Source organism: Scyliorhinus canicula, chromosome 10 (genome assembly GCF_902713615.1).
Source record: "Scyliorhinus canicula chromosome 10, sScyCan1.1, whole genome shotgun sequence".
Taxonomy (NCBI): domain Eukaryota; kingdom Metazoa; phylum Chordata; class Chondrichthyes; order Carcharhiniformes; family Scyliorhinidae; genus Scyliorhinus; species Scyliorhinus canicula.
The window spans coordinates 92040375-92064834 of NC_052155.1; the positions used below are offsets into that span (position 1 = coordinate 92040375).

At 42.8% G+C, this 24460-nt stretch overlaps 1 protein-coding gene across 2 annotated transcripts in view; it reads right to left on the reverse strand.

Moving 5' to 3' along the window:
* Positions 1 to 24460, reverse strand: part of rb1cc1 (RB1-inducible coiled-coil 1) — a 283146-nt gene that overhangs the window by 12362 nt on the left and 246324 nt on the right. The gene's annotated exons all lie outside the window — the stretch shown is intronic.

Here is a 24460-nt window from a genome sequence, read left to right on the forward strand (position 1 = left end):
ACAAAAGAACAGAATACTATTTGAATGTACAAAAACTGCAGAAAGCTTCAACACAAAGGGATTTGAGGGCACTTGTGCACGAAACACAAAGCTAGCACAAAGGTGCAGCAGATAATCAGGAAGGCTAAAGGAATGTTGGCTGGCCCTTATTTCCAAGGGGTTTAAGTACAAGAGTAAAGAAGTCTTGCTGCAACTGTACAAGGTACTGGAGAGACCATGTCTTGAGTACTGTGGGAAATACCACGACCAGCACTAGAGAAGTAGTTTTGACAAACTGATGGGGCTAAAGCCAGATAAGTCCCCTGGCCCTGATGGTTTGCATCCTAGGATCCTAAAAGAAGTGGGCTGCACGGTAGAATTGTGGTTAGCACAATTGCTTCACAGCTCCAGGGTCCCAGGTTCGATTCCCGGCTTGGGTCACTCTCTGTGCGGAGTCTGCACATCCTCCCCGTGTGTGCGTGGGTTTCCTCCGGGTGCTCCGGTTTCCTCCCACATTCCAAAGATGTGCAGGTTAGGGGGATTGGCCATGATAAATTGCCCTTAGTGACCAAAATTGCCCTTAGTTTTGGGTGGGGTTACTGGGTTACAGGGATAGGGTTGAGGTATGGCCTTGTGTAGGGTGCTCTTTCCAAGGGCTGGTGCAGACTCGATGGGCCAAATGGCCTCCTTTAAATTCTATGATAACTCTATGAAACTTTAAAAAAAAGTAGGATACATGGGTTGTAATTTTCTAAAAATCCCTGTGATTCTGGAGAAGTACCGGAGGACTGGAAACATGAAACACAAAGCTAGCAGGAACGCTAATGGAATGTTGGCCCTTATTTCAAGGGGGCTGAAGAGTAGGGAAGTCTTGTTGCAACTGTACAAGGTACCTTGAGACCACATCTGGCATACTGAGGTTTTGATCCCGTTATTTACTAAATATATTGTATCATTGGAGATGATTCCTGATATACAGGGATTGTCTTATGAGCAAAGGTGAAACAAGTTGGGGCTCTGCTCATTGGGATTTAGAAGAATTAGAAGTGATCTCATTGAAATATATAGAATTCTTAAGGGGTTTGACAGGGTAAATGCGGAGAGGATGTTTCCCCTCGTGGGAGAGTTTAGGACCAGGGAGCATAGTCTCAGGATGAAGAACTGCAATTTAAGACAGAGATGAGGAGGAATTTCTTCTGTCAGAGGGTTGAGTCTTTTGCAGTCCATGCCACAGAGAGTTGTGGGGACAGAGTACTTGGAGGGCCGAAGAGTCTGTTGTATTGTTGTTGTGTATATTCAAGGTTGAGATACTTAGATTCTTGATCAGTAAGAGAATCAAAACTTACATGGAAAGAGCGGGAAAGTGGTCGTGAGGTATATCGGATCAGCCACGATCCTATTGGATGGTGGGGCAGACTCCTGTTCCTATTTCTTAGTGTCTTAATCTAGCACAAAATTCTGAGATACCTTGGAACATACGGGCTAAAAAATGGAAGTCAGCATAGATTTCTTAAAAGGCAAATTGTGTTTGAGTAACTTGATTGAATTATTTGATGAAACAATGGGGGAATTGTTGTTGTGTATGTGGATTCCAAAAGATGTTTGCTGAAGTTCTACAGATTAGAGTCATCAGCATCAAGTTTGCATGGTAAACTAATGGCTTATTTATAAGGTTACCAATAAGACAACTCTTGTGTGTGGAACTGTAAGAATCCCAACGTGTGTATTAACCATTGAAAGTAGACTTACGATATACCATGGTAGAGAACCCCCTGGCAGATTTATTAACTAGAATGTCAAGGAAGGGGAGTTCATTTGATTGCTCCATTTCGAATATCAATTTGAGTGCAGCATTAAATGCATTAAGACATGCAAGGAGACGATTACATGCAGCTGCAGATCGAAATGTGGAAAATGTATCAGCCTGTGGAATAATGATATCCTGATCAGATCATCTTGTGCTATATATCATACACACTCATGAAGGGGCTTAAGGCCATTATTTTTGGCCCAGTCTACCTCAGATCACCCTGGAAGAGCAAGGTACCTAAAAGATTTGATCAGGTGACCTTAACTGTTTCACACTGCTACTGTTCAATAGCATCACAAGTGATATTCGCCACTAACAGAATGCTGCTTTCAAGTCAAAAGGGCATCCTGCTATCACACAAGTAATGTGGTGTATGAATTTACATTAAAGTGCATTCCCGGATTGGGTCAATGTCTGTGCGGAGTCTGCATGGGTTTCCTCCCACAGTCCAAAGCTGTGCAGGTTAGGTGGATTGGCCATGATAAATTGCCCTTAGTGTCCAAAACATTTACTTGGGGTTACTGGGTTACAGGGATAGGGTGGAGGTGTGGGCTTAGGTAGGGTGCTCTTTCCAATGGCCGGTGCAGACTCGATGGGCCGAATGGCCTGCTTCTACACTGTACATTCTATGATCAGTCAAACTACGTTGACCAAGTAGTGTTTAGCTCTGGATTACTTCTCAAGTTATTGTAGTAGCAGTTGAAATCTCTTACTTTTTGACAAGAATGTTTATTGTAGCATTCCGGGTCATATTTTATGTAAGCCTTTAAGATACAGTACTACACCCACTCTTCATTTTTCATTATCCCTCTGTATTCCCCAAGCACTGGAGATTTAATCAGCTTAAAGTATATTATACAATTTTTGTGAAGTGTCACAGTGGCATCTTGACTAACACAACAAATTATTTGTTTTGAAAGGCCTATAGAGGTGTAAAATAGCAATGAAATCCAGAACACAAGAAGATATGCACTTTGAATATATTCAGGAAACTGATCGAGATGGGAATAATGCATCAATTATTAAACTACAGTAGAAAAGCAAATTACTGCGGATGCTGGAATCTAAAACGAAAGGGAAAATGCTGGAAAATCTCAGCAAGTTTGGCAGCATCTGTAGGGAGAGAAAAGAGCTAACGTTTCGAGTCCAATGACGTTAGCTCTTTTCTCTCCCTACAGATGCTGCCAGACTTGCTGAGATTTTCCAGCATTTTCCCTTTCATTAAACTACAGTATATGTCTCATTTGTGCAAGGTCCATTAAGAATCACAGAGACAGGTGTAATTTAAGAGCTGCCAAGAAATGAACATCACTGATAACGTTGGAGATCAAACTGTATATATTTTTAAAACTCATCCATGGGATTTGGGCGTTGCTGGCTGGGCATGCATTTATTGCCCATCCCTATTGCCCTTGAACTGAGCGGCCTGCTAGGCCATTTCAGAGGGCATTTAGGCGTCACATATAGGCCAGACCAAGTAAGGACGGCAAATTTCCTTCCTGATTGGAGATCAGTGAACCAGATGGGTTTTTACGACAATCAACAATTGTTCCATGGTCCCCATCAGGCTTTTGATTCCAGATTTATATTGAATTCAAATTTCACCATCTGCCGTGATGGGATTCGAATCTGAGTCCCAAGAGCATTAACCTGGGTCTCTGGCTTACTAGTTCAAGATGTGGAGATGCCGGCGTTGGACTGGGGTGAGCACAGTAAGAAGTCTTACAACACCAGGTTAAAGTCCAACAGGTTTGTTTCAAACACGAGCTTTCGGAGCACGGCTCCTTCTTCAGGTGAATGGAAAGGCTATGTTCAATGACAATACCACTGCACCATCTCGTCCCCTGTATATACCTTTGATGAACTGACAATTATAATTTCTAATAAACTTTGGATTTACTTGGGGAAAAAAGGGAAAAAGACTGGACTAAGGATTTTTAAAAATAAAGTACCATAAAATGTCTTTTTACAGGAGAATAATATTTAATACTGAAACAGGGATCCAACGTTTATCTGAAAAGGTGCTACTTTATCTAAGGATAATGGATGGCCTATGGCTTTGCATGAAATATATTAAGGAAAGCACAGAAACTACAAATAATATTTTCCATTGTCTCAGAGTGCCACATCTGAAATTATATGTTACCTGCAGTATGAGCACAAACTAAACTAGTTTACGTCGGGATTCATTTTGCAATACAAGTTAATAGCAGCACAAGAAGCTATGTATCAAATTTCTTCCTCAACTGATCTCAAGAAAGAAGGTAGAGGGGTTTCCCGTGCTTCCCGACAGGGGGGCGAGTGATAGGGTGCTATCAGGGGTCTGGGTCGGGGAGGGGAAGATCTCGGACATTTATAAGATTATGCAGGAGGTGGAGGAGGTACCAGTAGTGGAGTTGAAAGACAAGTGGGAGGTAGAGCTGGGGGAACAGATAGAGGATGGGACATGGGCAGACGCCCTAGAGAGGGTCAGCTCGTCGTCGTCATGTGCGAGACTGAGTCTTATTCAATTTAAGGTACTGCATAGAGCCCACATGACGGGGACAAGGATGAGTCGGTTTTTCGGGGGTGAAGACAGGTGTGTCAGATGTTCGGGAAGCCCTGCTAATCATGCACACATGTTTTGGGCATGTCCGGCACTGGAGGAGTTCTGGAAGGGGGTGGCAGGGACGGTGTCGAGAGTGGTGGGGTCCAGGGTCAAGCCAGGATGGGGACTTGCGATCTTCGGGGTTGGGGTGGAGCCGGGGGTACAGGAGGCGAGGGAGGCTGGAATATTAGCCTTTGCGTCCTTGGTGGCTCGGAGGAGGATCTTGATTCAGTGGAGGGACGCAAGGCCTCCAAGTGTTAACACCTGGTTAAACGACATGGCAAACTTCATCCAATTGGAAAGAATCAAATTCGCCCTGAGAGGGTCGGTGCAGGGGTTTTTCAGGCGATGGCAACCCTTCCTGGACCTCTTAGATCAGAGATAGAAACTGGGGTCGTGACAGCAGCAACCCGGGAGGGGAGGGGAGGGGGAAGGGAGGGTGGAGGGGGGGGGGAGGGGGGATAACAACAAAGGAAACACGGTATCGGTGGTGTCACGGGCAAGGCCTGCCCGAGGACACTGCCAGAAACGACAAGATGGTCTGGCGGCCGGTCCGTCGGCGGGGGGGGGGGGGGGGGGGGGAGGCGGGGGGGGCGCGCGGGTAGGGGGTGGGGGGGGATTCTTGTTAAGTAGGGGTGTTTGACTTTGTTTTGATATAATTCAAATGTAGGGGGGGTTAAAATGTTTGTACTCTGAAAAATTTCTTCAATAAAAAGTATTTTAAAAAAAAAGAAAGAAGGCATGGAGTTTCTGCCAGGGGAGTAAATGTCAAAACACGTCCAGAATGGGCTGGGCACTGCATTAGTTTTGCCAAAGTGAAGTTACGCTCAAATTTCTACATAAGCTTCTTAGGTTGAGCCAATATTAAATCTCCAAGGAACTAGCACAATCAATTGGTAACTGGAACAGATAATTTCTTAGCACGAGAGTGGGATTGTCAGAAATCAGACATGCTTTGACTGATTTAATACAGTTGGGTGTTTTACTTAAATTAGGTTCAATTGACTGTTTTCTGTTCTTTATTCCCAAGGTTTATAATCAGCAGTCAATTGAAACCAAACAGGTGCATTCAGTCAGTTGCAGCTGAACAGAATTAGGACTAGTTTAAACTGAATTTTAACATAATTTAAATACAGGGTGTTGGATTAATGTGTTCATGGTGCCTATGTACTCAGAATATGGGCTTAATAAGAAAATGCCAAAATGTAATCAGCAGAGACTCCCCATGCCAAACTGGGGGCATGGCCAGTTTTATGGTTAGGAACTGCTTTGGGCCAAGTGACTTTTGAAACAGAGGCTCCAATGTGAAGTGTTTATGGGTGAAACTCTCGGTTTGAACAATTTATTGGAGTTCTTTGAAGGAATTACATGTGCTGTCGATAAAGGGGAACCAGTGGATAGACTGTAGATTTCCAGAAGGGTGTCAAGGGTGTTAAATTGAAGGTTATTGTGTCAAATAAAAGCTCTAGTATAGGGGGCTTGCCAGATCTCGGTGTAGAAAACTTGGCTGCATTATTAAGAGAATTCTCAGTTCAGGTTCTTCCAAGCCATTGAGACAGAGGATATAAAATCACAGATCTGGTGAGAAACTGCTGGCAGCCTTGTACTCCAGAAGATTCAGTCACAGTTCTGACTACTGTCTGTCTTTTAAATAGGAGTACCTTCACAGGTCTGATTAGCAGCCTTTAAAATCGCAGGCAGAGAGGATCTTCCAGTTGCTTCCTGGCTGAATCTCTTCTCACAGAATTCAGGACAAAATGGAGCTCTTCACATGACTACCCTTTCTTCCAGAAGATTCTGAATGGCTTCACCAATCGCAAGCAACAACAGGCGATCCATCAGACTTCCAGATTCACGATTGGTTGCTTGCCAAGTCTATTAAACTGACATCATGGGCTCTGCCACAGAACCTAAAAGGGAAGTCCTGTCTAGTCCATTAGACCAGCCGCATTTCAGGTTTGCCCAAGGTTTATAGATTAAGCAAAAAAAAAAGTTTTGCACCAGTTAGCAATAAGATTGTAGACACAGAACTGGCAAAGGTTTACAACATATCCTAACAAACCATAAAATTGTCTTAACTCAATATTGCTCTCACCATGAAAAGCTTCAAACAATGTGCTTAATTGTTAGAAAACACTGGGCTAAAACAGACACCCCAGGTGTGACTGATGGGTTTTTTGTTTATTTTCATTCATGTGATGAGTGCTGCTGACAATGTCAGGATTTATTGCTCATCTTAATCACCTTTGAACAGGTGGTGAGCAGCCTTTTTTGGACTGCTGCTGTTCATGTGGTGCATGTATACCTGCAGTTCTGTTAGGCACAGTGTTTCAGGATTTTGACCCAGTGACAGTGAAGGAATGGAGATATAATTAAGGAATGGCAATTTGGTGAAGGAATGGTGATATAGTTCCCAGTCAGAATGAAATGAGTCTTGGGAGGAACATGCAAGTGGTGGTGTTCCCAAGCACCTGTTGCCATTGTCCTGCCAGGTGGTAGAGGTTGCTGATTTGAAAGAGGTTACTGAGGAGCCTTGGTCAGTTGATGGAGTGCATTTTACCACTGTGCCAGTGGTGGAGGAAGTGAATGTTTAACGTGGTGCATGGGGTGCTGATCAAATATGCTTGTGTCCTGGATGGTGTTAAGCTTCTTGAGTGTTGTTGGAGCTGTACTCACCCAGATCACACTCCTGGACTTGGGCCGATTCGATGGTGGACCAATTTTTTTTTTTGTGTGTGCGTGTGTGTTAGGAGGCGAGCTACTTTGCGGAATTCCCAGTATTTATATTAATGACCAGAAACTTAACTGGACTTATGGTAACAGGATGTTGATACTGGAAGGTTTGTTTATGGTGAGCCAAGGAGAGATGCTTAGGATCTATTTTTGGATATATCAATACCTGACAGAAGTGTGACACCTGCGTCACTTGCCTCTTATCAACCCAACCCAAGCTGCTGGCCCGATCTTGCAGTAAGGGGGGGGGGTAAAGATTGCTGCAGTATCTGAGGAGTCCTGAATGGCACTGAACATTGAGCAATCATCAGCAAACTTCCCCACTTCTGATCTTGTGCTAGGTATGCGTCAGTGGGGAGTTTCCCCCTGATTCCCAATGATTTCAAATTTTGCTACAGCACCTATGTCGCAGGCAATCAAATACGGAAATGATCAAGGGCAGGCTCTCTTACTTAACGCTTGGAATTTAGCTTTTTTCCCCCATTCTTGGAACAACCAAAATTGAGGTCAGCAGTAGAGTGCCCTTGACGAGTCCAAACTGAGCAGGTTATTGCTGGGTACCTGGTAGTACCCTTGGTGAACCTGTTGATGACACTGTCCAATCACTTTGCTGGTGAATAAGTGCAGTTGATGGGATGGTAATTAGTTGATTGGGTTTGTCCCGCGTTTTGTGGACAGGATATAATTATGCAATTTTCCACATTGCAGAGTTGATGCTGATGTTGTAGCTGTTATTAGTTCAGACAATATTTGATTCTTAAATTCTGGAAATGATAAAAGGAGATTCTTTATTTTCTGTGTTATCTCCTACAACTAATCTACTTTCACTGGAATGGAAAGAAGTTCAGCCAATCCATTCTTAGTTCAATACAAACAGGGATTTAAAACTTAGTAAACTAGAATCGACTTCAGAGAAAGTACAAAGGAACAAATTAAAACTAGATAAATTACTGAGGCATATAAAATTTTTTGGTCAAGTTTGAAGTACAAACAGCAACAGTTTCTTCTGGCAGAAGATATAAATTGATGGAGTGATTCTAACTAACAGAATTATTGATTTGGAATAAAGAGATCATATTGAAAAAAGAGTCTATAACTTCAAAATATAACTCTTCAGTTAGGATATTTGTTCTTTGCTACACATGGTGGAAAGATGCGACTCCAGATAAATTGCTGCTTCCCAACAAATGTTATGAAATCCAAATTTACCTTAGCATGGAATGTGGAGATTGGGAACTCCAAGTTCCAACAGTCTTCAGACTTCTTATGTATGTACAGGCTAGAAGCGGGCTGCACATGCACAGTTCTGTCTCCTCACATTCTACGGGCCTAGGCCAGGCTGCGCACATGTGCAAGAAGACATAAGGGTACAAAAAACCTGGGTCAGTTAGCCAGGAGCAGAGCGCCAGAACCGTCAATTGTTAGCACTGTTGCTTCACAGCACCAGGGACCGGGCTCATTTCCCAGCTTGGGTCACTGTGAGGAGTCTGCAGGTTCTCCTGTGTCTGCGTGGGTTTCCTCTGGGTGCTCTGGTTTCCTCCCACAAGTCCCGAAAAACGCGCTTGTTAGGAGAATTGGATATTCTGAATTCTCCTTCAGTGTACCTGAACAGGTGCAGTAGTGTGGCAACTAGTGGCTTTTCACAGTAACTTGCAATGTTCATGTAAGCCTACTTGTGACACTAATAAAGATTATTATTAAGTCTCCCAGACGGGGGGACAAGAAGAGGTGTCAAATAGGCGAGAGGGGCCAGGGAGTGGTCCCAAAGCAAGTCACAGGTAAGAGACAAAGACAGGGGACAGAAATAGGCCCTAGTTAAGTTGAGGAAAAAGAGGAGCAGAGAAATTGGCTCCAAGTGAGATAAAAGGCTACCAGAAGCAGAATTTAATTAAAGAGGACTCATGAGAAGCCCTGGGTTGGGGTAAAGGTAACCTTTTGAAGCAGTAAAGCTTGGGAGAGCTGAAATCGTGCTTGTAAGTTGATTTTTGAGTGTACTCGGCAATCCAGGGGAATGGAATTTCAGGAGACAAAACTGAAACCATGAAGTGGGCTGTCGCTGAAGCCATCGAGCTCGAGTAACTTTTAGAGAGAATTCCAAAGCGAGATCTTTGAAGGGGAAGACTGGAAACTCTTGTGAGAGAATGACAATAGTTTCAGCGACATTGGTTGGCTCACAATATTTCTAATGTCGAGGTGGGTTGTTGACAAATCCATGGATTTGGTCTTGGTCGACCATTATTAGCTTTTTAATTCACATGTACCTCATACATATCCTTAATGAGGATAATATAGATATTGTAATTTGTTTTATCTTTCCGACCTTGTATAGCAAGTTTATTTTTGTTTGTTCAAAACCAGTGAAATTGTGTGGTTTTATTCTTTTAGTAAGTACCTTGAATCTCAAACATTACCTACTTTAAACAAAATGTTATTGGTCTCCAACTGGATCCGACAAGCATCTTTGGAGTCTGAACAAGGATCATAACAATGTGCTCTGTGGAACACAGGAACACAAGAAACAGGAGCCCATCGAGCCTGCTCTGCCATTCAGTATGACCATGGCTGATCATTGGTTTCAACTCCACTTTTCTGCCTACTTCCTGTGTCTCTTCATTCCCTGAGACATGAAAAATCTGTCCATCTCAGACTTAAATATATTCAGTGACGGAGCATCCAGAAAGATGTAATGCAAGAATATTTTTTAATGTGGAGACTCCAAATGTGGTCTCACCAAACCACTGTGAAATTGTAACAGGACAACTTTTTTCCTATACTCCAGCCCCCTTGTATAAAAGTCAACACCCAAGTGATTAACATTGACCAGAAACTGAACTGGACCAGCTGAACTGGTACAGGGGCTGGTTTTTGCACAGGGCTAAATCGCTGGCTTTGAAAGCAGACCAAGGCAGGCCAGCAGCATGGTTCAATTCCCGTACCAGCCTCCCCGAACAGACACCGGAATGTGGCAACTAGGGGCTTTTCACAGTAACTTCATTTGAAGCCTACTTGTGACAATAAGCGATTTTCATTTCAAGAGCAGGTCAGAGGCTAGAAATCCTACGGCGAGTAATTAATCTCCCAAGTCCTCAAAGCCCGTTAATCATCTTCAAGGCACAAGTCAAGAGTGCGGTGAAATACTCCCCACTTGCTTGGATAAGTTCATCTTCAACAGCACTCTAGCATCTCTACACCACCCAGGACAAAGCAGTCGTTGATTGACGTTCCATCTATTAACATTCACTCTCTCCACCACCAATACACAGTGGCAGCAGTGTGTACCATCTACAAGATGCACTGCAGAACACATCAAATCTCTTTAGGCGGCACCTTCCAACCCATGACTTCTACCATCTAGAAGGACAAGGGCAGCAGGTACATGGGAACACCACCATCTGGAAGTTCCTGTCTAAGCCATTCACTATCCCGATGTAAAATACATTACCAATCCTTTATTGTTGCTGGGTCAAAATCCTGGAACTCCCTCCCTAACACTACTGGGCCTGCTGTGGTTCAAAAAGACAGCTCAACACCACCTTCTCAAGGGAAATTGGAAACAGGCAATAAATGCAGGCTTAGCCAGCGAGGCCCACATTCCATAAATGAATTAAAAATGCAATCTGCCTTCTTGAAAAACACTCAATCAATACATTTTAAAAATGTTGCATGGAAAAAATAAGTCACATCACCAGAAGGCATACAAATAACTCCATGAAGTTTTTAAAGCTACTCGAAGATGTATTAGTTTTCCCCAATGGAAATTGGCCTAGCCTCAACTGTCAGAGGATGCAATAGAGTTCACAAATTGATCTGTGTCTTGTTTTTGACCAACAGTACAACATCACAAAAAAAGACGATGAAATGTCAATAACAGTAAAAAACATGAATCTGCTTTGTAACAAAGCCAGATTAATCCCTTCTTGCTAAAATAAAATATGATCTAATGTGACGACCAGCTTTCATTGTAGTACAAGGAGCAACCACATAACATTTGGGTGGCATCAGTCTGAACACTGGATATCAATGCTTCTGCATGTCACAGCAGTTCAACAATTTCTTCTCCAACAGAGTAGGATTGCTGGTTGAGGCACGACTCTGGGAGAGTGGCAGTGGCTCTATCCTGCATAAGCATATTACCCTCACTCCAGGTGACAGAATTCATCCTGCCAGTCTGATCACTCTGCCAATGCTGTTGCTGTAGTCTGTCAACCAGTCCAGATTGCTGTCACCCATGCCGAGCTGCAGTTTGAAGCTGGATTTTCCAGACTCAAAGCTGCTCAAGGTCATTCTCCAAGACCAACTACTGTATGCTACACTGGAAGTCAACAGCCTTTCAACAACCTGCAACCAATGGTTAAGAGCTGTCGAGCAAACAAAGGCACAGGCAAAACAGGCACATAAGTTTTGTATAAAAGGGTGATCAGCTTATTTTTGTATGAAATATGGCATAATTTCATTTATAAATTTGCACTGGAATGTGTATAACATAGAGTTTCATTTTTACTTTTCTACCAAGACAACAATATGGTCAGTGAGAAAGGAATATGGAACTGCTGGTGAATGGTGAGTCAGGTTACAGGCATTGCGGCTGAATTAATTTACCATGTATACTAATCAAAGAGGAGTAGGCATTCAAGCCTGTACAACCTAGGCAGCTTTGTTTCCTCTTCTCCTCCTCAGCTCTTGCCTGATAGTTGGTTGGAAGGGTTTTACTACAATGGCAAACTTGTGTAACGTGTAGCATACCATGACAAACTTTGCAAGATGCTTAACCAAGTATTGCAAGGCTCTTTTAGAGCCATTGAATCAACAGAATTGTTATTTTTTTTTTAAGATGGCAATTGCATGCTCTCAAATTTCTTGTGGAAACATGGCTCTTGTTGACCCTGTGCAATAGTTGAAAACTAGAGTCAGGAGCCATGTAATCAGTTGTATAGTAACCATCCTTGGGTTTACTGAAGTGGTTGAAATACAAAAGGCATAGAGTGAATATTTCCTGATTAACTTTTGCCAGGACATAGGGCATTGACCTGCATGATATGCTGTGATCATACTTGCTGAACAGTGAGGGTATAGAAATTCTTTTGGTTCATGTATATGTCTGAGCTGACATCAGTTGCACATAAAGCAATGTATATGTAGTCAATGGCACTCCACAACTGGGACGCCTGAAATCCTTGTGCTTACTCCACCTGCTTCTCTCCAACAAGAAGCAATTACATTAAGAAACGTCTTTCTGCAGAGTATTTACATGATCTCCCTTGCACAGCATGTATTGCAGAAAACACAATTTTGCTAATTTTTCCAGCAGAAGCCTGGAAGGAGGTGGAAACACTAAAGTTCGTAGTCGTTTGCAAAGAATTCTTGCCTTGTTGAGAGGTTGGAGGTTTTTAAAATTCATTTACAGGATGTGTGCGTCGCTGGTTAGACCAGCATTTATTGCCCATCCCTAGTTGCCCTCCAGCAGATTTTAATGAAGACATCCACCTTAGTGATGCACATACATCTCAAGATTAGTTATTACTGAAGCCCAGGTCAGAGGACAGCTCCCTGAACACCCTGGGCAGATATGGCCTCCTATTGATACCCCTTGTCCATTCTACTCCATCTTCTAGTAGCTTAACCTGCTGTGTGACTTCTGTTCTTTTCCCGAGTCAAGCTTCAAGCCAATAGAAATATTAAGCTACAAATGTATAGAAGCAACCGATTTTGTACGCAAGCCTTTAAATTATCAAAAAAGTGCTTCAAAACCAGCCAGACCACTCCCCTTAGACCAGTTATATGTGTAGCAAGAGCCAGATGAAATAATCCAGCAACTGGACTGCTAAATCGTTGATGAGCTGGTGGGGGTTAGTCCCTCAAGCTCTCACATTTGAACATCATAAGAGGTCAGAGTAGATCAAAGTATGGAGCTGTAATAGGGTGTCAAATCAGTGTTAAATGCTGATTAATGTCATGTTCTGCCTGCTCCATACTCATCTAGCAGCTGCAGGGTGCATGCACACTAATCTGTTTAACTATACAGTGATGAGTCCATTTGACATCAACAGTGTGCACACGCATCTTTTTTCATTTGGCAACGCAATCAAATGTTTCTTTTCTCGTTGGACTAAAAGCATATTGGTCGAGGAACTAACGCTATCTTTCCACTACTTTAACTATATGAATTTAATTAAGTCTAGTCCATATTAGGATAGTTGAAATCATCCAATATGATTTTTTACATCACTCAACTGTTTTTTGATCTCCTCTGTAGAATCATAGAATCTATACAGTGCAGAAGGAGGCCTTTCGACCCATCGAGTGTGCACTGCCTCTTCGAATTAGCACTCTACCCATGACCACTCCCTCATTCACCCTGGCCTATCTTTGTAGCCCCCTAACCTCTTCTGCACATCCCTGGATATCAAGGGGAAATTTAGCATGGCTGATGTACTTAATCCGCTTAACGAAGACATAGGGAGAATGTACAAACTCCATACAGTCACCCAAGGCCTGAATTGAACCAGGGTCCTTGGCACTGTGAGAAAGCAGTGCTAACCACTGTGCCGCCAGAGACTGGTGTCTCACTAGTCAGCTTGTACTGCACATCAAGGTTTGTACCATTTCTTTACTGTACCCATATGAACTGCAGCTGAATGCAAGTCTCTTGAATGTTCTTAAATGAAACAGAATAGACTTTTCTTTAATAACTCTGCCAACCTATTCACTCAGCTCTGCCCAATTCTAACAACTTCTGAAAACTTAGAACAAAAACATTAAGTTTTCAGTCCAATCTTAAAATAATGGACTAGAGCCACACCCTATGTCTACATAATTTTGTTTTTAATATTTTGTGCATTCACAAAGGTGCAACAACATATATTAATAGGGATAGGCAGTGGCGCCACAGCATTTTCGCTGGACTAGTAATCCAATGGGCCAGAGTAATGCTCTGGGGACCTGGATTTGAACTACACCACGGCAGATGGCAAAATTTGAATTCAATAAAAATCTTGAATTAAAAGTCCAAAGATGACCATGAAACTATTGTCGATTATCACAAAAACCCAGCTGATTCATTAATGCCCTTTAGGAAAGGAAATCTGCGATCGTTACCTGGTCTGGCCTACATGCGACTCCAGGCCGACAGTAATGTGGTGGTCTCTTAAATGCCCTCTGAAATGACCTAGCAAACTAATCTGTTCAAGCGCAATTAGGGATGGGCAATAAATGCTGGCCTAACCTGCGATGCCATTTCTCATGAATGAATAAAACAAATCAACGCAATAAAACTTTCCAAGGCACATAGCAGAGAAATATCAGCAAAAGAGAGCTGCAAAAGGAGATTAAGACATGTAGATTAGGAAAATCAGATCAGCACATGTAGTCTGGAAAATAAATTCACAAGAGTGTACTTGGGACATTTCCCAGAGCAGTTTGTTGTAGCACCAAACAGGCACGGTAGCACAGTGGTTAGCATTGTTGCTTTACAGCGCCAGGGACCCAGGTTCGATTCCCAGCTTGGATCATTGTCTGTGCGGACTCTACAAGTTATCCCTGTGTCTGCGTGGATTTCCTGCAGGTGCTCTGGTTTCCTCCCACAAGTCCCAAAGGACGTGCTGTTAGGTAATTTGGACATTCTGAATTCTCCCTCTGTGTACTCGAACAGGTGACTAGGGGCTTTTCACAGTAACTTCACAGCAGTGTTAATGTAAGCCTACTTGTGACAATAAAGATTATTAAAAGAGCAAGCTATTCTGAACCTGGTATTGTGCAATAAGACATAATTAATTAATATCCTCATGGTAAAAAAGCAGGTATGTGTCAAGAAATCATAATTATAAAATTTCACATTCAGTTTGAAGATGGGGTGGGATGAGTGAGGGTCTAAGACTAGTATTTTAAACCGGAAAAAAACTAATTATAAGGGCATGGAGGCAGATTTGGCTAATGTGGACTGGAAAACCCGGTTTAAAGGTAGGACAGTGGAGATGCAGTGGCGGACTTTCAAGGAGATATTTCTTGACTTTATCCCAGTGAAAAAGAGATTTTCGGGGCACCATTAGTTAATTAAGGAAACAAATTAAAAGAAACATCATGCAAATCTGTGAAAATTAGTGGTTGGTCAGAAAATTGGTCAGATTTTAAGAACCAGCAAAGACTAACAAATAATAAAGGGGGAGAAATCCATAAGAGAGAAAGATAGGCAAAAATTTGAAAACTGATAGCAAGTGATTCTACAAATATTTAAACAGGAAAAGAATAACTAAAGAGAGTGCTGGTTTCTAGAAAGAGAATCTGGGAATTGATACTGGAAAACAAAGAAAGGTAGAAGTGTTATATCGATATTTTGTCTGTTTTCACTGTAAAGACTTCAAACATTTCTCAAAAATACTTGAAAATCAGGAGGTGAACCAGGGAGAGGAATTTATAACAATCACCAGGGAAACGGGCTGAGAAAACTATTAGACTTAAAGGCTGTCAAAGTAAAGACTTCAAACATTTCTCAAAAATACTTGAAAATCAGGAGGTGAACCAGGGAGAGGAATTTATAACAATCACCAGGGAAACGGGCTGAGAAAACTATTAGACTTAAAGGCTGTCAAGTACACAGGACCCGATGGCCTGCATCCTGGGGTCTTAAAAGAACTAGCTGCAGAGAAAGTAGAGGCATTGGTTATTATTTTATAAAATTTCTCAGATTCTGGAAAGGTCCCAGCGGATGCAAACATAGTAAACATTACACCTTAATTCAAGGAGGGAAGGGGACAGAAAGCAGGACAGTTAAATTAACATCTGCCATAGGGAAATTGCTAGAATTTCACTATTAAGGGTACTTGGAAGATCATGATACTATTAGGCAGAGTCAATATGATTTTCATAGGGAAATCATATTTAAATAATTATTAGCGTTCTTTGAGGAAGTAACAGGTAAAATAGATAAAGAGGAACCTGTATTGGTAATTACTTTGAATTCAAAAGACACTTGATAAGATGCAACATCAAAGGTTCTGACACAAAATAAAAACTCAAGAGTGTAGGGATAACATATTAGCATGGGTAAAGATTGGTTAGCTAACAAGAAGCAAAGAGTAGGGATAAATGGGTATTTTTTGGGCTAGCAGGCTCTAACAAGTGAAGTGCCACAGGGCCAATGCTGGGGCCTCAATGATTAAAAATCGAGATCAATGACTTGAAAGAAAGGACTGAATGTATGGTTGCCAATTTTGCTGATGGCACCAAGATAGATAGCACAGCCAGTTGTCAAGAAGAGGCAAGAGTTACAAAGAGATACGGTTAAGTTAAATGGATGGACAGCTCTGGAAAATGAGGTATATAATGTGGGAAAATGTGATTTTGGCAGGAAGAACAGAAAGAAAGTATACTATTTAAATTGAGACATTGCAGAACTCCATGGTACCAGAGGAATGTGGGCATTCTGATACATTAATCACAAAGTTAGTATGGCAAATGATTTCAGGCAGCAAACCGAATGTTGAGGTTTATTACATAGATATTATCATAGAATTTACAGAGCAGAAGGAGGCCATTCGGCCCATCGAGTCTGCACCGGCTCCTGAAAAGAGCATCCTACCCAAGGTCAACACCTCCACCCTATCCCCATAACCCAGTAACCCCACCCAACACTACGGACAATTTATCATGGCCAGTCCGCCTAACCTGCACATCTTTGGACTGTGGGAGGAAACCGGAGCACCCGGAGGAAACCCACGCACACACGGGGAGGATGTGCAGACTCCGCACAGACAGTGACCCAAGCCGGAATCGACCCTGGGACCCTGGAGCTGTGAAGCAATTGTGCTATCCACAATGCTACCGTGCTGCCCATATTACAAGGGGAATAAAAAAGGGATTTTTACTGCAGCTGCACAAAGCCTTAGTGAGGCAAGATTTGGGAGCATTGTGCACACTTTCCATCTCCTTGAAACGGATTTTAATTGCATTGGAAACAGTTTGGGGGAAGGTTCACTCGCCACATTTCTGGGATGAAGGGCTAACCTCACTAAGAAAGGTTGAGCAGGTTGGTCTTATACCCATTTGACTTTAGAAGAATGAAAGGTTATCTTATTAAAAAATGCAAGATCCTGAGGGAACTAGACAGGGTGGGATACCGGCTGGATGTTTCCTCTTGAGGGACAGACTAAATCTAGGGGACATTTGAGATCTCCCTTTGAAGACTGATATTATTTGTTTTTGAGGGTTTTTAAGTCTGTAGAATTCACTTCTACAGAAAGTAGTGGAGGCTGGTTCATTGAATTTATTCAATGCTGAATTAGATAGGTTTTTTTTATAAACAAGAGAGTCAAGAGTTTTGGTGGACAGATAGGAAGTTGGAGTTGAGGCCACAGTCAGATCAGATATGATCTTATTGAGTGGCAGAGAAGGCTGGACGAGCTGAATGGCAGACTCCTCTTAAGTCGTATATTCAAAGGACAGATGATATTTCAAAGAATCAATTTCCAATCAATCGAGAAACAATTTTTTGCATTGTGGCTCACTAGGTAGTCCTCTTGTCAGAAGGCTGCAAGTTCATGTCCCACTCCAGGATTGAAGCAGAAAAATCAAGGCTTGTGCAGCACCGATATAAAGAGAAAGGGAATTATCCAATGTGCCCAGGCCAGTATTTATTGCTCAAACAAAAGCACAAAAACAGATCAATTGGTCATTTTTACATTGTTGCTTCTGGAGGTTTGTGCACAAATGAACTGCTGTGTTTTGTACATTACAACAATAGCTACACTTCAAAAAAGAATTAATTGGCTGTAAAGCACTTTGAGGTGTCCGGTAGTCGTGAAAGGTACTACACAAGTGTGTCTTTCAATTCAATGTTTGCCTTTGTCGTTTCTGTTCTTCTCATTACATTTTTCAATATCCGGAATCATTGAATTGTCACAGTGCAGGTGGTGATCATTTGGCTTGCCATGTCTACGTTGGCTTTCTGAATCAGCAATGCACCTCAAGCCCTTCCCCTGTTTTCTCCCATAACTCTGCTCATTCTTCCTTTTCGGGTAATAGTCCAATTCGATGCCTTAATTCAACCTGCCTCGAGCACACTATCTGGCAGCACATTCCAGATCCTAACTACTTGCTGCATAAAGAAAGTTTCTCATGTCCCCATTGCTTCTTTTTCCAATTACCTTCAATGTGTGCCCACTCGTTCATTCAATTGTAACTTCTCAATTCGTTGATACTTTGTTAAATATTGTACCTTTGTCAGTCACCAAAATAAAAAGCAGGTAACCTACTGAACCAGATTTTGTGGTCAACAGTGATGCACAGCATCTGACCATGAAGTAAATCTCGCTGATAGATCAGGTGATTTACTACAGCGGTACTGCAGTGTTCTTTACTGGAAATTCACAGCAAGGAGCAGGAATGGTATCTTCAAATTGTCCAGACATCCAAATGCCTAAAGGAGTAACTAGCAGGCAGTCCAGTCCTACAGAATATTCCTTCTACAGAGCACTAATCCCAGGATATTTGGTGAGTAAGGGAGTTTCAATGGTCTTAAGGGCGGATCTCTTCCCAAAATGTAGTTCATTTTATTTGCATTTATCATTTAACTTAATTTTAATCTCAACAAGATCCTTTGCTTGCAGCACCTGCACCATGTGGGAACTTTAGGGTATGTCACTGTCTTGGGCCGCATGCATTATAAGTGTTTTGAGTTCAAGCTCACTGTTTCCAAGCTTGAGGGGCAGCTGGACTCACTGTGAATTATCAGTTTCATGGATCATACATCCCAGCAAAGTATCCCACAGGCAGTGCGTGTTCAGGTTAGTAGATTAGTAGGGCCTTCCTGAAGCAAAGGAAGAGACAGGGAGTGCAGGAATCTTTTGGGTGTGTGAACTCTCAAACTGGTACTCAACATTTCGACTGTTGGGAATGACGACACCTTGAAGGACTGCAGTCAAGACCAAGCCTGGAATACAGTATCTGGATCACTTCCAGTGTCACAAGTCAGGGACATTAGAAATGGGAAGATATGGTCCACGAAGGTGTGACTTGAAGCAACATGCAGGAGGGAAGGACTTAAGATTCTTTGGACATTGGGACTAATTCTGGCACAGAAAGAACCTATTCAAAAGGAATGGGTTGCACCTCATGGGTGGCATGGTAGCACAGTGGTTAGCAGTATTGTTTCATAGTGCCAGGGTCCCAGGTTTGTTTCCCAGGTTGGGTACTGTCTGTGCAGAGTCTGCACGTTCTCCCCGTGTCTGCCTGGGTTTCCTCCGGGTGCTCGGATTTCCTCCCACAAATCCCGAAAGAAGTGCTGTTAGGTAATTTGGACATTCTGAATTCCCCCTCCGTGTACCTGAACAGTCGCCGGAACGTGGTGACTTGGGACTTTTTACAATAACTTCACTGCAGTGTTAATGTAAGCCCACTTGAGACAATAAATATTATCAATAGCGCTGGAACCAAGATCACTCCAGGGAGATTTACCAGTGTAGTTGGGGAGGATTTAAACTAAATTGACAGGGTGTGGCAACAGCGTATAAAAGTATAAAGGAGGACTAAAGTGCATACAGGAGTGAGTGTTGCGATAACACTAGAGAAGGAAGTAGCATCATAATAGATAGAAGCAGATTAAGGCGGACTGCAAGGAATACAAAGACAGGTTTAGAATGCATGCAGATATGTAACCAAAACATGGTGAATACGGTTAGTGAGCTACAAACCCAAGTCGACAGGTGGGAATATGAATTAGTGATAATGATGGAAAATGACAAAACTAGTGAGGTCCAGGTGCTTAATCTGCACGGATACGGTGTTCAGAAAAGATAAGGAAAGGAAAAAAAAGCGAGATGAATTGTCAGTACTCTTAGGGAAGATACTGTAATGTTGGAAAGAGAGGATATCTTTGAGAGGGCAAGGAGAGAATCCATTTAGTTAGATTTGTGAAACAAAGATGATACGATCATTGCCGGCCTTGGGTGACTGTCTGTGTGGAGTTTACATGTTCTCCCAGTGTCTGCTTGGGTACCTCTGGTTTCCTCCCAGAGTCCAAAGATGTGCAGGTTAGGTGGTTTGGCTATGCTAAATTGCCTCTTAGTTTCCAAGATGTGCAGGTTAGATGGGTTAAAGGGATAGGGCAGTGGAGTGGGCCTAGGTAGGGTGGTCTTTCAGAGGGTCGGTGCAGACTCGATGGGCTGAATGGCCTCCTTCTGCACTGTAGAGATTCTATTCCATTATTATGCTACTGACCACCAAATAGTGAAAAGAGAGTGGAGCAAATGAGCAGGGAAATCATATGTGCAAAAACCAGAGTGGAGGTGATATTGGAAGACTTTAATTACTTAAATGTTAGTTAGGATAATGGTAGTGTATAGCGATTGGAGGGGGATAAATTTCTGAAATTCGTTCAAGTATTTCTTAGACCAGTATGTTCAGAGTTCAACTCGGACAAAGACATTGCTGCAGTTTGAAGTGAGCCAAGTGGATCAAGTGCCTGTGGGAGGATACTTGGGTAAGAGAGATCAGCAAAACATTTAGATTAGTAATGAAGAAAAACAAATATCAATATAAACTTCTACATCCAAAACATAAATTGGCCCATAGGGTTCTGGATAAAGGACACTCTACCTGTCACATAAAAGATAACCTAAAAATCTCCCACTGACACGTAAATGCTTAGAGGCAAGCGGAGAATACTCGAGTACTTTTTATTGGTCTTTACTAAAGGAAGAAGATGCAAACAAAATATGGGTAGAAACGGAGATGGCAGTGGTGACGGATGGGGTGAAAATTGGGAGGCAGAATGTACTGGAACAGCTCGTTGTGCTTAAAGTGGGTTTGTCACCTGTTTGGATAGCTTACATCGCAGGTTGCTAAAGGAAATGAGAGTGGAGATAATGGAAGGGTTTGCCATAATCTTCCAATCTCTTCTAGATATGGGGGGGAATGAGTACAACAGGAATGCACACAGGGTGGAAGGACATACACAGTAACTACAGGCAAATAATTTTCGCATCACTGTTGGGTTCGGCTTTAAAAACAAAAATCAGGAATACCATGAACAGGGGCTGGTTTAGCACTGGGCTAAATTGCTGGCTTTTAAAGCAGACCAAGGCAGGCCAGCAGCACGGTTCAATTCCCGTACCAGCCTCCCCGAACAGGCGCCGGAATGCGGCGACAAGGGGCTTTTCACAGTAACTTCATGGAAGCCTACTCGTGACAATAAGCGATTTTTATTTCATTTCAACAACTACATGAAGAGGTTTGAGTTAATTAAGGAAAGCCAGCAGAGACTTGAAATAGTAGCTGGTGTTCGACTAATCTAATCGCATTTGTGGTGAAGGGAATGTAGTGGATTTTGTCCACATGGACTTTAAGAAAGCAGTTGACAAAGTTTTAACAAAATTGACACTCTTGAAATAGGAGGGTCAATGTCAGCTTGGATAAAGAATTTCATGGTAAGCAAGAACAAAATTCTGGAATTACTCAACAGGTCTGGCAGTATTTGTGCTTGAAGAAGTCATATTTAACTCAATGTCAATATTGTTTCTCTCTCCACAGACGCTGCCAGACCTGCTGAGTAAAGAACATAGAACATACAGTGCAGAAGGAGGCCATTCGGCCCATCGAGTCTGCACCGACCCATTTAAGCCCTCACTTCCAACCGATCCCCGTAAGCCAATAACCCCATCTAACCATTTTATCGGACATAAAGGGCAATTTAGCATGGCCAATCCACCTAACTTGCACGTCTTTGGACTGTGGAAAGAAACATGAGCTCCCGGAAGAAATCCATGCAGAAACGGGGAGAATGTGCAGACTCTGCACAGATAGTGAAATCGACAGCGGGAAATCGAACCTGGGACCCTGGCCACTGTGCTGCCATGCTACCCACAACAAAAATGCTTCCTACTGATCAAGGCTGACACCTGAGGAGTAACAAAAGGGCTAAAAAGTGAGGACATAATAGTTAGGGATCCTCTCGGAAGGAGCGATCACAATATGGTGGAATTTAAAATAAAGATGGAGGGTGAGAAGGTAAAATCAAATACTCGTGTTTTGTGCTTAAACAAAGGAGATTACAATGGGGTTAGAGAAGAACTAGCTTAGGTAGACTGGGAGCAAAGACTTTATGGTGAAACAGTTGAGGAACAGTGGAGAACCTTCCAAGCGATTTTTCAGTGCTCAGAAAAGGTTTATACCAACAAAAAGGAAGGACGGTAGAAAGAGGGAAAATCGACCGTGGATATCTAAGGAAATAAGGGAGAGTATCAAATTGAAGGAAAAAGCATACAAAGTGGCAAAGATTAGTGGGAGACTAGAGGACTGGGAAATCTTTAGGAGGCAACAGAAAACTACTAAAAAAAGAAGAGTAAGATAGATTATGACAGTAAACTTGCTCAGAATATAAAAGTTTCTACAAATATATAAAACAAAAAAGAGTGGCTAAGTAAATATTGGTCCTTTAGAGGATGAGAAGGGAGTTTTAATAATTTATAGAATTTACAGTGCAGAAGGAGGCCATTCAGCCCATCGAGTCTGCACCGGCTCTTGGAAAGAGCACCCTACCCAAGGTCAACAACTCCACCCTATCCCCACAACCCAGAAACCCTACCCAACACTAAGGGCAATTTTGGACACTAAGGGCAATTTTATCATGGCCAATCCACCTAACCTGCACATCTTTGGACTGTGGGAGGAAACCGGAGCACTCGGAGGAAACCCACGCACACACGGGGAGGATGTGCAGACTCCACACAGACAGTGACCCAAGCCGGAATCGAACCTGGGACCCCGGAGCTGTGAAGCGATTGTGCTATCCACAATGCTACCATGCTGGCCCTCATAATGGGAGATGAGGAAATGGCTGAGGAACTGAACAGTTTTTTTGGGTCGGTCTTCACAGTGGAAGACACAAATAAGATGCCAGTGACTGATAGAAATGAAGCTATGACAGGTGAGGACCTTGAGAGGAATGTTATCACTAAGGAGGTAGTGATGGGCAAGCTAATGGGACTAAAGGTAGACAAGTCTCCTGGCCCTGATGGAATGCATCCCAGAGTGCTAAAAGAAATGGCTAGGGAAATTGCAAATGCACTAGTGATAATTTACCAAAATTCACGAGACTCTGGGGTGGTCCCGGCGGATTGGAAATTAGCAAACGTGACACCACTGTTTAAAAAAGGAGGTAGGCAGAGAGCGGGTAATTATAGGCCAGTTAGCTTAACTTCGGTAGTTGGGAAGATGCTGGAATCTATCATCAAGGAAGAAATAGCGAGGCATCTGGATAGAAATTGTCCCATTGGGCAGAGGCTGCATGGGTTCATAAAGGACAGGTCATGCCTAACTAATTCAGTGGAATTATTTGAGGACATTACCAGTGCAGTAGATAACAGGGAGCCAATAGATGTGGTATATCTGGATTTCCAGAAAGCCTTTGACAAGGTGCCACACAAAAGGTTGCTGCATAAGATAAAGATGCATGGCATTAAGAACAAGAACAAAGAACAAAGAAAATTACAGCACAGGAACAGGCCCTTCGGCCCTCCCAGCCTGCACCGATCCAGATCCTTTATCTAAACCTGTCTCCTATTTTCCAAGGTCTACTTCCCTCTGTTCCCACCCGTTCATATACCCGTCTAGATGCCTCTTAAATGATGCTATCGTGCCCGCCTCTACCACCTCTGCTGGTAAAGCATTCCAGGCACCCACCACCCTCTGCGTAAAAAATTTTCCACGCACATCTCCCTTAAACTTTCCCCCTCTCACTTTGAAATCGTGACCCCTTGTAACTGACACCCCCACTCTTGGAAAAAGCTTGTTGCTATCCACCCTGTCCATACCTCTCATAATTTTGTAGACCTCAATCAGGTCCCCCCTCAACCTCCGTCTTTCCAATGAAAACAATCCTAATCTACTCAACCCTTCTTCATAGCTAGCCCCCTCCATACCAGGCAACATCCTGGTGAACCTCCTCTGCACCCTCTCCAAAGCATCCACATCCTTCTGGTGATGTGGGAACCAGAACTGCACGCAGTATTCCAAATGTGGCCTAACCAAAGTCCTATACAACTGTAACATGACCTGCCGACCTTTGTACTCAATACCCCGTCCGATGAAAGCAAGCATGCTGTATGCCTTCTTGACCACTCCATCAACCTGCGTTGCCACCTTCAGGGTACAATGGACCTGAACTCCCAGATCTCTCTGTACATCAATTTTCCCCAGGACACTCTCATTGACTATATAGTCCGCTCTTGAATTTGATCTTCCAAAATGCATCACCTCGCATTTGCCTGGATTGAACTCCATCTGCCATTTTTCTGCCCAACTCTCCAATCTATCTATATTTTGTTGTATTCTCTGACAGTCCTCCTCGCTATCTGCAACTC